Source organism: Amblyomma americanum, chromosome 7, assembly GCF_052857255.1.
Source record: "Amblyomma americanum isolate KBUSLIRL-KWMA chromosome 7, ASM5285725v1, whole genome shotgun sequence".
Taxonomy (NCBI): domain Eukaryota; kingdom Metazoa; phylum Arthropoda; class Arachnida; order Ixodida; family Ixodidae; genus Amblyomma; species Amblyomma americanum.
In genome coordinates, this window is record NC_135503.1 from 65,440,917 (window position 1) to 65,450,758 (window position 9,842).

Consider the following 9,842-nt stretch of genomic DNA (forward strand, 5'->3'; position numbering starts at 1 on the left):
AGAGTGCATTACGTGCGCGAGGCGTGCCACTTTTAACTTCGTTGTATTTGTGAACTCCTTACGTGCGTCCGACGGTGTCAGTCGTGGCTGAATGTGCTTCACTTTCAGAGTACGTTGCGAAAGTGAGATACGACGGCTGAGCCACGTGTGTTGCGTGTCTGGAATTCGCTCTCCCGTCAGCGAATATATTTTAATTGCTTTAGGAAGTGTTTTAATTCGAAATCCCTGTATGCCTCATCGGTAAAGAAGCATGATGTCAAGAAAAAAATAGTTTCTTTCGAAGGATCGGGGAATTTAACTCCGGACATTCAGATTGCGAGGCCGCCACGCTGCCCTGGGGCCACAAAACTTTTTTTATTGCATGGAAATAGCGCCGAAAAGAAAAGTATAAGCACGCTTACGCCACAAAACAACAGGCTAAAAAACTTTTCTTTATTTGTTTCTTGTTTGCGACCTAAAAAAGGTTACATCAGTAGCGGAGCAAAATAGCAATACAATAATATCCAAAGTGGCAGCCGCAGTTCGGGCCGCGCTGTGACTCAAAAATGTTTCAAGTTTGCCAGATCACTCAACATTGGCTTGCATTCAAGTTGCTCGCTCTGACCTTTATATAGTTCTGTTTGATAAGCCAAAAAACCGCTCTTGGGCTTACTTTAACTATCTTATCCATATTCCTAATGACGTTGCCTTCTTTATCTCTTAACGAACACAACCGATGTTTGCCTCTCCCTAGTTTCCTCGTCACCTCTTTTAGGCTACCTTCCTTCTGCAGAGCATGTCCGATTCTCTTCATATTAAACTTCTCTATGTTGGTTACCTTGTGCTTATTGATTAACTTTGATCGCTTGCCGGTAGGTACCATGTGTAACCGTCCTACCGCCTACTTCTACAGCGCCCTAAGCAATGATAGCTGTGAGATTATCGTTCAGTCGCGTGATATAAACGCCGATCCCGTGTCATGTTAGCCAAGAGGTAAGAGAGGAGGTAAGAGAGTTGATACGGTTGAAATGGGCACACTTAAGGATAGAAGTAGTAGATATAACCCCTTCTTCTTATTTACCATTCCTACTTGAATACACTCGTTAGAACTTCGAGACAGCAGACAGAAAGGAAGGACCACACCAGTTAAGGCAGAAATGAGAGGACAAAGATTCACATTTGTCAGTAGGCTATTCTACCGCTGAATGGGATTCGCTACGGAATGCAATTTCATTCGGTCAGTGTCTTTGACATGTTCTGTTAATGGATTTCATATCCAACCTGTCTGCTCTGGCATTTGCTGCACTCGCTGGAGTAGACAAAAGAAAACATTCACTTTTGGATATTTGGGCGTCGCCTGTTTTCACAGCCAAATGCGACTACGCACTGGACGTTGGAATCCCCCCCCCCCCCCCCCCGGGAGGTCTATGCACTGTCTTCCTTCTTCAACATATCCCTCACGCAGGCATCGGCTATTCTATCTCCAGGCAGACCTGACGCGGCAGTAAGCGCTCATATCATCGCACTTACGGCATCAGCGAAATATAAACAATGCTCATTCCTTTGATCTGGTTCGCCCTCTGCATCGACGAGGCGTGCCCTTTAGCAATTCTTTATTCTTCATGTTTACCACTCGGCAAGCCGTTCTTGCTTATAAATTGGCCGTTTCCTTCTTTAGTGTGCATCTGAACAAAGGCCCCGATTTCGACGAGACTTACCTGCTGCTCTCGCAGTAACGATGCGCGCGTTGGCTCTCCTCCTGATCATTGCCATTGTCGGTAAGACCTGATCACCCACTGTTATAAGCCCTTTGTTAGCAGTGTGACCGATTCTTTGTTTAGTGCGCGCTACTACACGATACTACGGACGATGAGACAGATGTGTTGTAGCGTGAAGTAAACCAAGGTAAATTACTCTTCGCGTTTGGGATTTTCAGTAGGAAGCTTGGTGACAAGTGACCGAGTACCTTGCTAAAGCCGTTTCAAAGCCACGTGGTGTGCATGTGCAACCTCTATACAAAACGCAATTTTAGGTTGTTGCGTTGTTGAGTGGGAAGGCAAGCGTAGCCGGGGGCGGCAGAAAGTTGGGCGGGCGGACGAGGTAAAGAAGTCTGCGCGTATAAGGTGACCGCAGCTGGCACAGGATAGGGTTACCTGGAGAGACATGGGAGGGGCCTTTGCCCTGCAGTTGGCGTAGTCAGGCTGATGATGACGATCATGATGTTGGTGAGTGCACCTAGAGCCGGATTTGCTCTTTGTATAGTGATGTTAAGTGACTCGCTACCAGTTACCCGCCACGACAGCTCAAAGTTTCTGCTACCGTTCTGGTATTGAGAACGAGTCCTTGGGTTCGATTTTCGATCACGGGGCGCGTTTTTGTGGAGGCGAAACACAAAAACGATCGCCTTCAGAACGTTCGGTGAGCCTTAAAGAACTCCAGATTGCCAACATTAATCCATAGCCTTCCACTGCGCAGTCCTTCATTGTAGAAAGTGCTGCTTCGTAAAGTAAAAATACACAAATCACTTCTGAATTTCGTCTTAAGTGACGTAAGACATCGTTGTGTGTAAATAGAACGTGATTTCTTTCTCTTCTATTACAGCCTGCCCTTCTGACCAATGGGGTGATTTTTCCGACCCGTGTGAACGCGTAAGGCTTTTGGAGTTTTCTTAAGTTCAATCTGCCATCCTTCCTACGCCATGCCTTAGTCTTCCTGCGTACTTAGAAGGGTCGGAAGCCAAGGCTAGTCCCGTCAAGAAAGCTTACGCAATATTACACTGTCACGCTCCCAGCAAGCAGATCTTTAACCAAGTCCCTCTGTGAGACTTGACTCTAGTTCGAATTGGTGGAGTTCCAGCGCTTAAACTGAGAACGGACAAAACGGTACTCCCTCGCAGAGAATCGGGAAGAACCGCTCCATCGCGTCGAGGCGTAGTCACTGATTTACCGCAAAAGCTCACTTTTGATTTCCGTCGAAGAAATCAGACGTAACGCGTCGTCCGCTTCGTTATGACATTCGTCCCTTGCATATTTACCAATGAAAGATTTTCTAGTACTTTGCGCAAGCCACTTCGAAAAATGAGCACCGCAAATCTTCGAAATGCGTTAGGCCGCTCGACTAATAATAATATTAATTGGTTTTTGGGGAAAGGAAATGGCGCAGTATTTGTCTCATATATCGTTGGACACCTGAAACGCGCCGTAAGGGAAGGGATAAAGGAGGGAGTGAAAGGAGAAAGGAAGAATAGGTGCCGTAGTGGAAGGCTCCGGAATAATTTCGACCACCTGGGGATCTTTAACGTGCACTGACATCGCACAGCACACGGGCGCCTTAGCGTTTTTTTCCTCCATAAAGACGCAGCCGCCGCGGTCGGGTTCGAACCCGGGAACTCTGGATCACTAGTCGAGCGCCCTAACCACTGAGCCACCGCGGCGGGATAAAGCCGCTCGACTACTCATCCGGAATTCCCGGGTTCGAACCCGACCGCGGAGGCTGCGTTTTTATGGAGGAAGAACGCTAAGGCGCCCGTGTGCTGTGCGATGTCAGTGCACGTTAAAGATTCCCAGGTGGTCTAAATTATTCCGGAGACCTCCACTACGGCACCTCTCTCTTCCTTTCTTCTCTCACTCCCTCCTTTGTCCCTTCCCTTACGGTGCGGTTCAGGTGTCCAACGATACATGAGACAGAAACTGCGCCATTTCCTTTCCCCAAAAAACAATTATTATTATTATTATTATTATTATTATTATTATTATTATTATTATTATTATTATTATTATTATTATTATTATTATTATTATTATTATTATTATTATTATTATTATTTGCGGCCGCTGAAGCCGGTTCGGGAGTAAAGGCAAGTGATTAATATCCCCGACCTTGGTTAAAATACCAGCCTCACTCACAGCTGTGATGCCCTTCACAATCGATTAGATGCGACGAGAACTCCAATAAGTTCAGGCGTTTCGAGACCGACAGTCTTCAGCTGACAACCTCGCTTACACAATGACTAAAAAAGTTATTGTTCGCAACGGCACTCACAGACGCACCACTGCGTTATTCGAGCCAGAGAATGCGTTCATGCCGATGAAAGTGAATCACAGTTGATTTTTTTTCACTGTGAAGCTGAATTTCATTATGTTCGCCTCATTCAAAAAATTCACATTGAAATTAATGTCTTCTTTCTTCTCAGGACCCGTGCCCTCCGACACACATGTGCAGACGACTCAGATGCCTTCAGGAACCTTGCCCTGGAAAAATATGTGAGTAGCATGCGGAAAAAAAATCGTCTTCAATAGAGAATGTGCCTAAGGAATGAAGATGGAACAATTGGGACCCCATTGGTATCACTTAGGAGGGTCTAGCGTGATAGCCGTGGCAACTAGTTTGGACCCGCTTCCTGAAGAATATGGAACCTTGTTTGAGAGACTGAAAGGCGCGGCAGTTGAAGCGCTGTGCGTAACCTTCCTTCTACAAGTCCCCGTTCCTTCTCTCCCCGTGTCCTTCTCTACTTCCCGGCTGCGCCGCGATAGTGTCGCTACTACATGGATATGTGGCTTTCCTGTCCTGCAGTTCTAATCTTTTTTTTTCTCGTTTTTCTTCTCCACGCTGCTCATTTTGCCGGCTTCCAGTTAATAGTCCATAATATATTCGTAGTACTCTACCTCACTGCGTCTGCCATGGCAATATTGCCATGGTAATCAATAGACATGCGCAGTCGGTAAAGTGAAATTCACTGACTTCTTTAATTACCATTCAAAAGAAAGCTGCATAAAACCATTTCAACACTTTCTGCGGGCCCAAGTACTGCTTTTTTTCTTTTGTTGCTGTTGTATCTGCATGCAGCAGTGTGATAGTTGGTGGCAGTCGCCATGCCTCCGTCCCTCCTCATGGGATTGGTTCCCAGCGTGGCCGCTAAGAGGAGGTGCAGTTTGTAGTTAACGCGCCAGGCGAGAATCCCCTAATAGTTTACGCCGTAGAGCTACCGGCGTAACAAAAAAAAATAAAGGGCAATGATCAGGGAAATCAGGGCGTCAGCTTCCGCGAGTACCGACCTAGGCATAATTTTTGTTTACCTGCCCTGCGGTTTCCTCTCTCTGCTGTGCAGTAGACAACTCAATACGTGCCTGTTCGACCACAATAATCCAGCGTATTCTGAGGTCTGCAGGAATTCTCCGAAGTGCACACATATTACAGGAAAATATACTAAGGCATAGAGAGGAATCTACGTTCAGATCTTAATTTCTCCCTCCCCCTCCGCTAGAATGCTGTGTAAGCAGGAGGTACCACAAAGGCCATGGCAACTGCTTGTTTTTTTTCTGCATGCTTTTCTAGTTTTTTACAAAATTATAAGCCGGAAATGAATAAGAAGGAACCTAATTGAAACTGAGCCGTACTCGATGCGTTGTTACGCTAGGGTTTCCCGCCACTTTACATGCGACTTCGATCACCGAGTCTGTTGCACTTTCCGCATCGCAGCATAAACCACGACAAGTGCTCTCATAACCAGTTGCTGTCACTTTATGAGGGTGCATATCAGCAGCTGGAATGTAGTTCCAGCTCAGTCATTTCTGTGCTTCGAGTTTTTGTGACTGGCAGCGCCGCCACCTCCAACGAGTAACGCGTGGTTCGCTGTCATACTAATCATAAATGTTGAAACAGTGACGCCACCCCAACTGAATTCGAGAGAGGCCCGAAGCGCATCATTTTCAGTTCAACCGACACCCACAGCGCTCAGGGTCCAATCTATTTTATGCCTCCGAGTATGCTGAGCCCTCGGGATCTCACCAACAATCATTAAGCGCATCTAGGTGATTGGCGTTGGATTAAGAACCTCGCTACAGTATTGCAGAATTTCAGTCCTCAATGCGCTGAAAATTTTTCCAGAAGGTAGTATATTGATGCTGTTACCTCTAAAGTTGCTAAAAAGCTTTATTTCATGTGTGCGTGTGGCTCACAGTCGGGAAAATGTATGTGGGAAGGATTGCCCTACTCTATAGAGACTTGTGAGAGGCATAAGAGTGGGTGCCGAGGCCCGCACGTCATGTGGCTGGTGTGTGGCACAAAGGTTGTGCTTGAATCTAATGTTGTCTGAAACAGGGCTCAAAAATTACAATCACAACACTGTCGTTGATTCGTACGTGAATTTCGGTATGCCGAAGGCATTTAGAAGGTTATGGTAATGGGAATAAATGCTTTCGAAAGGCTACCGACTGCATGCCTATTCTTACACACACGTTGGTGCAGAAACGCTGCACAGCCCCGTGCGTTGGTTTGGGGAATTTATACTTTAATGTAACTGCAATATTTCCGCTGAAGAGGTTTGTATTGTACGAAAGGGAACAAAAAGCGGATGATTATGGTTTTACATGCACAGAGTAAATTACAGATCACGTCAGGGGACCTGAAGTGCGCCGTTATTTTAATAGTACGGAACGCACGGTAGGGTAGTAGTGCTATCTGGAAAACTTTGTGACATGTTGAAACAAAATGTGGCCGACCACCGCGGCAGTGTGTACCAACTACACTCGCTCATACACGCTGTTTTAGCTGCTGCCAAATTTCTTCTCTTCGGTTTTTTTTATCATTATGGAGTGGCGAGCGGGGAGGAGGATGCGCATGTTGGCCTGTATATATATATATATATATATATATATATATATATATATATATATATATATATATATATATATATATATATATATATCGGTACGCAACACTCTGGCGTATATATTTCGCTATCCGTGGGTTTCCTGCTTCCTCGCCTGCTTCTTGACTCCATCTTCTTATAGTAGACTTCAAATAGCACGGCAGGCAACGCATTCGATGCAAGATTGCGACTACGTCTCACTTTCGACGCGAAGCTTCGCTTCACGCCCGCACTTTGTGATCCGCCACCCCTCGATAAACCTCGACGTGTTCATTTCCGACGAAATGAACGCACCGCGCAAGTACAGGATTACTTCCAACCGCATTAAACCCCAGAAATCTGGACAAACACTTCTAATTCGTTCGGCTGCCACCACGTGCCACGTGGCGCTGAACACTCCAAATCGCCCCGGGAATTTCGAATGTTCGGTATCTCCCATTGATTTTCTATGGTCGTAGGTATTAGTGTGAGCCTCAGGAAACATATTTACAGGTCAGATTTTGCAGTAAAGAAATAGAGTCGGCTGGTAAAATAACCACATTGCCGCCGAATATCTCGAGAGTCTCCAGTTTTCTCACAGTTACAAGTTTCAAAGTATTCCCATTGAGTTAAGCGGTGTTCGCTACTCGCGCCCAACAGATGGCGCTAGTTGCTTATTGTCTGGAAATCTGAGCAGGTCAATGACAAATATTGCTGTCTTCGTTCTTGCCATGATTACCGGTTAATTTCTTTTTCCTTGTTTCAGGTGTGGCCAAGAGCAACGCCCGTAGTCCAGCAGCTTGAGTTGTGACGAACAGAACTTCGGACAGTTTGCGCTAAATTTACCATGCCATAAAAAGCATAAGGTGATTAAAGCGGATGATTCAACCTCACTGCTTCACAGCCTTGCAGTTTTCACAGTGTCTAGTTAACAGCGTGCCCGTTGTCGAGGTGCATCTCGAAGGAGTAAAAACATTCCTGTGCGGTGAATTGAAGACGATCACGTTGGTGGCGGTCAGCGCTTTGACGCTTATATATTTATCGCATCTCGGCCTTTTGGCTAAGATCGAAGGTAACAACAACAACAACATTTCGTTGAGCCTATCCCTGTAGGTTGTCATCGACTCATATCGACAGACGAATTAAAAACGCAGATGAGTGTGTTCGTGGCTGATTCATGTTGCATTCTATTCCCGCTTCAAAAATTTTATGCACATTTTAGTTTGCTAAGCGAGGAATAAAGAGCTGTAAGAAGAAAAACAGCTTCTTCTGTCGCACTCCAAGGTACTGAAACAGCGCCTAATACTATAAATTGAAATGAGCCTTACGCTTACACCTTTTCTTTGAGGCACGATCATGTGAGACATCAACTGCGCACCACTGGTTTTCCAGAAAGCAACGCTGTCACACCTGTCTAATCGAATTCATTGTTCTCAAAAATACTGTCGAACCATACCAAAAATGGCTTTCCTGTCTCAGGAAGAGACTCCAACAAGAACTGTAAGAGACACAACAACCAATTCAAAGTACTATAGGGTTTATGTGTGCCGTCATAAATGCAGTTACTTTACTCAGCACAAAGACGGCTAGGTGCTGGTCTAGAAGACGAATTGCGCTAGCTAGCACTTGGGCTCTGTTTGTGTGCAATGGACAGCGCAAGAAAATCGGGTGATCTGTCTTCTCCATTTAGAAACGCTTAAAGACGTGAATAAAAAAAGCGCCATAAAGGCGTCTGCTGTTCTAACAGACAACTGTGCCTGCCTCGTCAAGCAAGTTCAGGGCAAATGTAACCTCTGGCATTTCTGTAGAGAGCCGAGTGCGATTTCACAAACTGCTTGCCACATGCTTTCAGAAATCAAAATGGTAGCAGTGAGAGCGAAAAAAAACCACCTTTACCTCTATATTTTGAGCCAGTTGGGACATGGTAACGTAGTATTCGAGGCACTGTGCTTTCAAGTAAACAAAAAGAAAACACAACCAAGAACTAGTAAATTTCTTGCCTCTATTCTTTGAACGTTTCGCCGAGGCTGTTGTTTCGCTGCGACTTATCTCGGGCCGGGCCTTTATTATACAGACCCCACCGAACTCGGGCGGGTAACGGAAAAGGCTGACAGGCCCGGGCCAGACCCAAGCCAAGAATTAGGGTCCTTGCAGTGCTCTACCTCACCTATCGGAGGTGCCATGAAATTCCGAAGCCGCTTTCAGTCTCAGCGCTACCACAGTGGCCAGCGTTCCCGCATGTAGACGCTATACAGCTTGTAATCTCAACATTAGGACATGTCTTTCTCACAGAAGATGCACTCTGCGGTCAGACAGGAAGTATCGAGAAAACCGTTCCGAAGGACCGTGCCGTATGTCGCGAGCGAAACGGAGTGGGCTCTTCCGTTAGTTATTCAGTGCCCATGGAGGAAACACATCAAGACGAGCCAGCTGGTCGTTCTACGTCTCCGCCTAGAAACAAAGTTCAAATGAGCAGCGAGTAATATCAGGGTTGCCGGGAGGGTGTCGTAAATACTTGCATTCGACTGATTGTGCGATTTGACAGAACGGTACATGTCAAAGGAATACGGTCGTTTCGTCACATATCAAGCCTTCATGCTCTCAACTGTGCACTGTGGACTGGATCGCAAAATGCGCTTCGTGCCAGAAGCGCAGGTTAGGATGTTGCGATTACGAGCTCTGTGCCGTTTCCGTGGAGCAACACTACAGCCACTGTGGCGGTGCTCGGACTGGCGGCGGCGGCGACTAGGGTTCTCGTCTGAGAGCCCCACCTGCGCATGAGTGCTATCCATGAAAGATGTTTTCATCACCAGTGTTTTTTTTATTTTACTGAACTATATGCGCTTCAGGTAGGTGACGAATGAGGAGCGATGCTGCAGCAATCTTTGCTGGACACCTCCAGTTAAGATGCGGGGTGCCATGATGCTACGCTGCGGCTTCGTCTTTCGCAACCGTGCCCTTCGGCAGATCGTCCGGGCCTATCGCGCCATTACATTTTCATTCATTTCATTTCATTTATTGAACCCCCAGGGCCAGATGCATTAAAGAGGGGAGTGGATACAAAAATACGTAGGCAAGAAAATCAGTATTACAAGAAATTTCTGCCATTTATGCAATGTTAGCTTTATCGTTGCGAAAATGCTGGTTATCACTGACGCTGACGATTTCAGCAGGAAGGTGACTCCATTCACATCAAGCATGAGGCAAGAAAAAATGAAACGCTGATAAGGTGTGA

At 46.1% G+C, this 9,842-nt stretch overlaps 1 long non-coding RNA gene and 1 other non-coding gene across 2 annotated transcripts; one reads left to right on the forward strand and one right to left on the reverse strand.

Moving 5' to 3' along the window:
• The first annotated feature begins 1,633 nt into the window (after positions 1–1,633).
• On the forward strand, positions 1,634–7,500 carry LOC144097179 (uncharacterized). The gene is made up of 4 exons (XR_013306941.1): positions 1,634–1,757; positions 2,581–2,627; positions 4,172–4,241; positions 7,374–7,500. It is a non-coding gene; the product is annotated as an uncharacterized LOC144097179 (long non-coding RNA).
• On the reverse strand, positions 3,341–3,412 carry TRNAT-AGU (transfer RNA threonine (anticodon AGU)). Its single transcript has one exon. It is a non-coding gene; the product is annotated as a tRNA-Thr (tRNA).
• Positions 7,501–9,842: the final 2,342 nt, after the last annotated feature.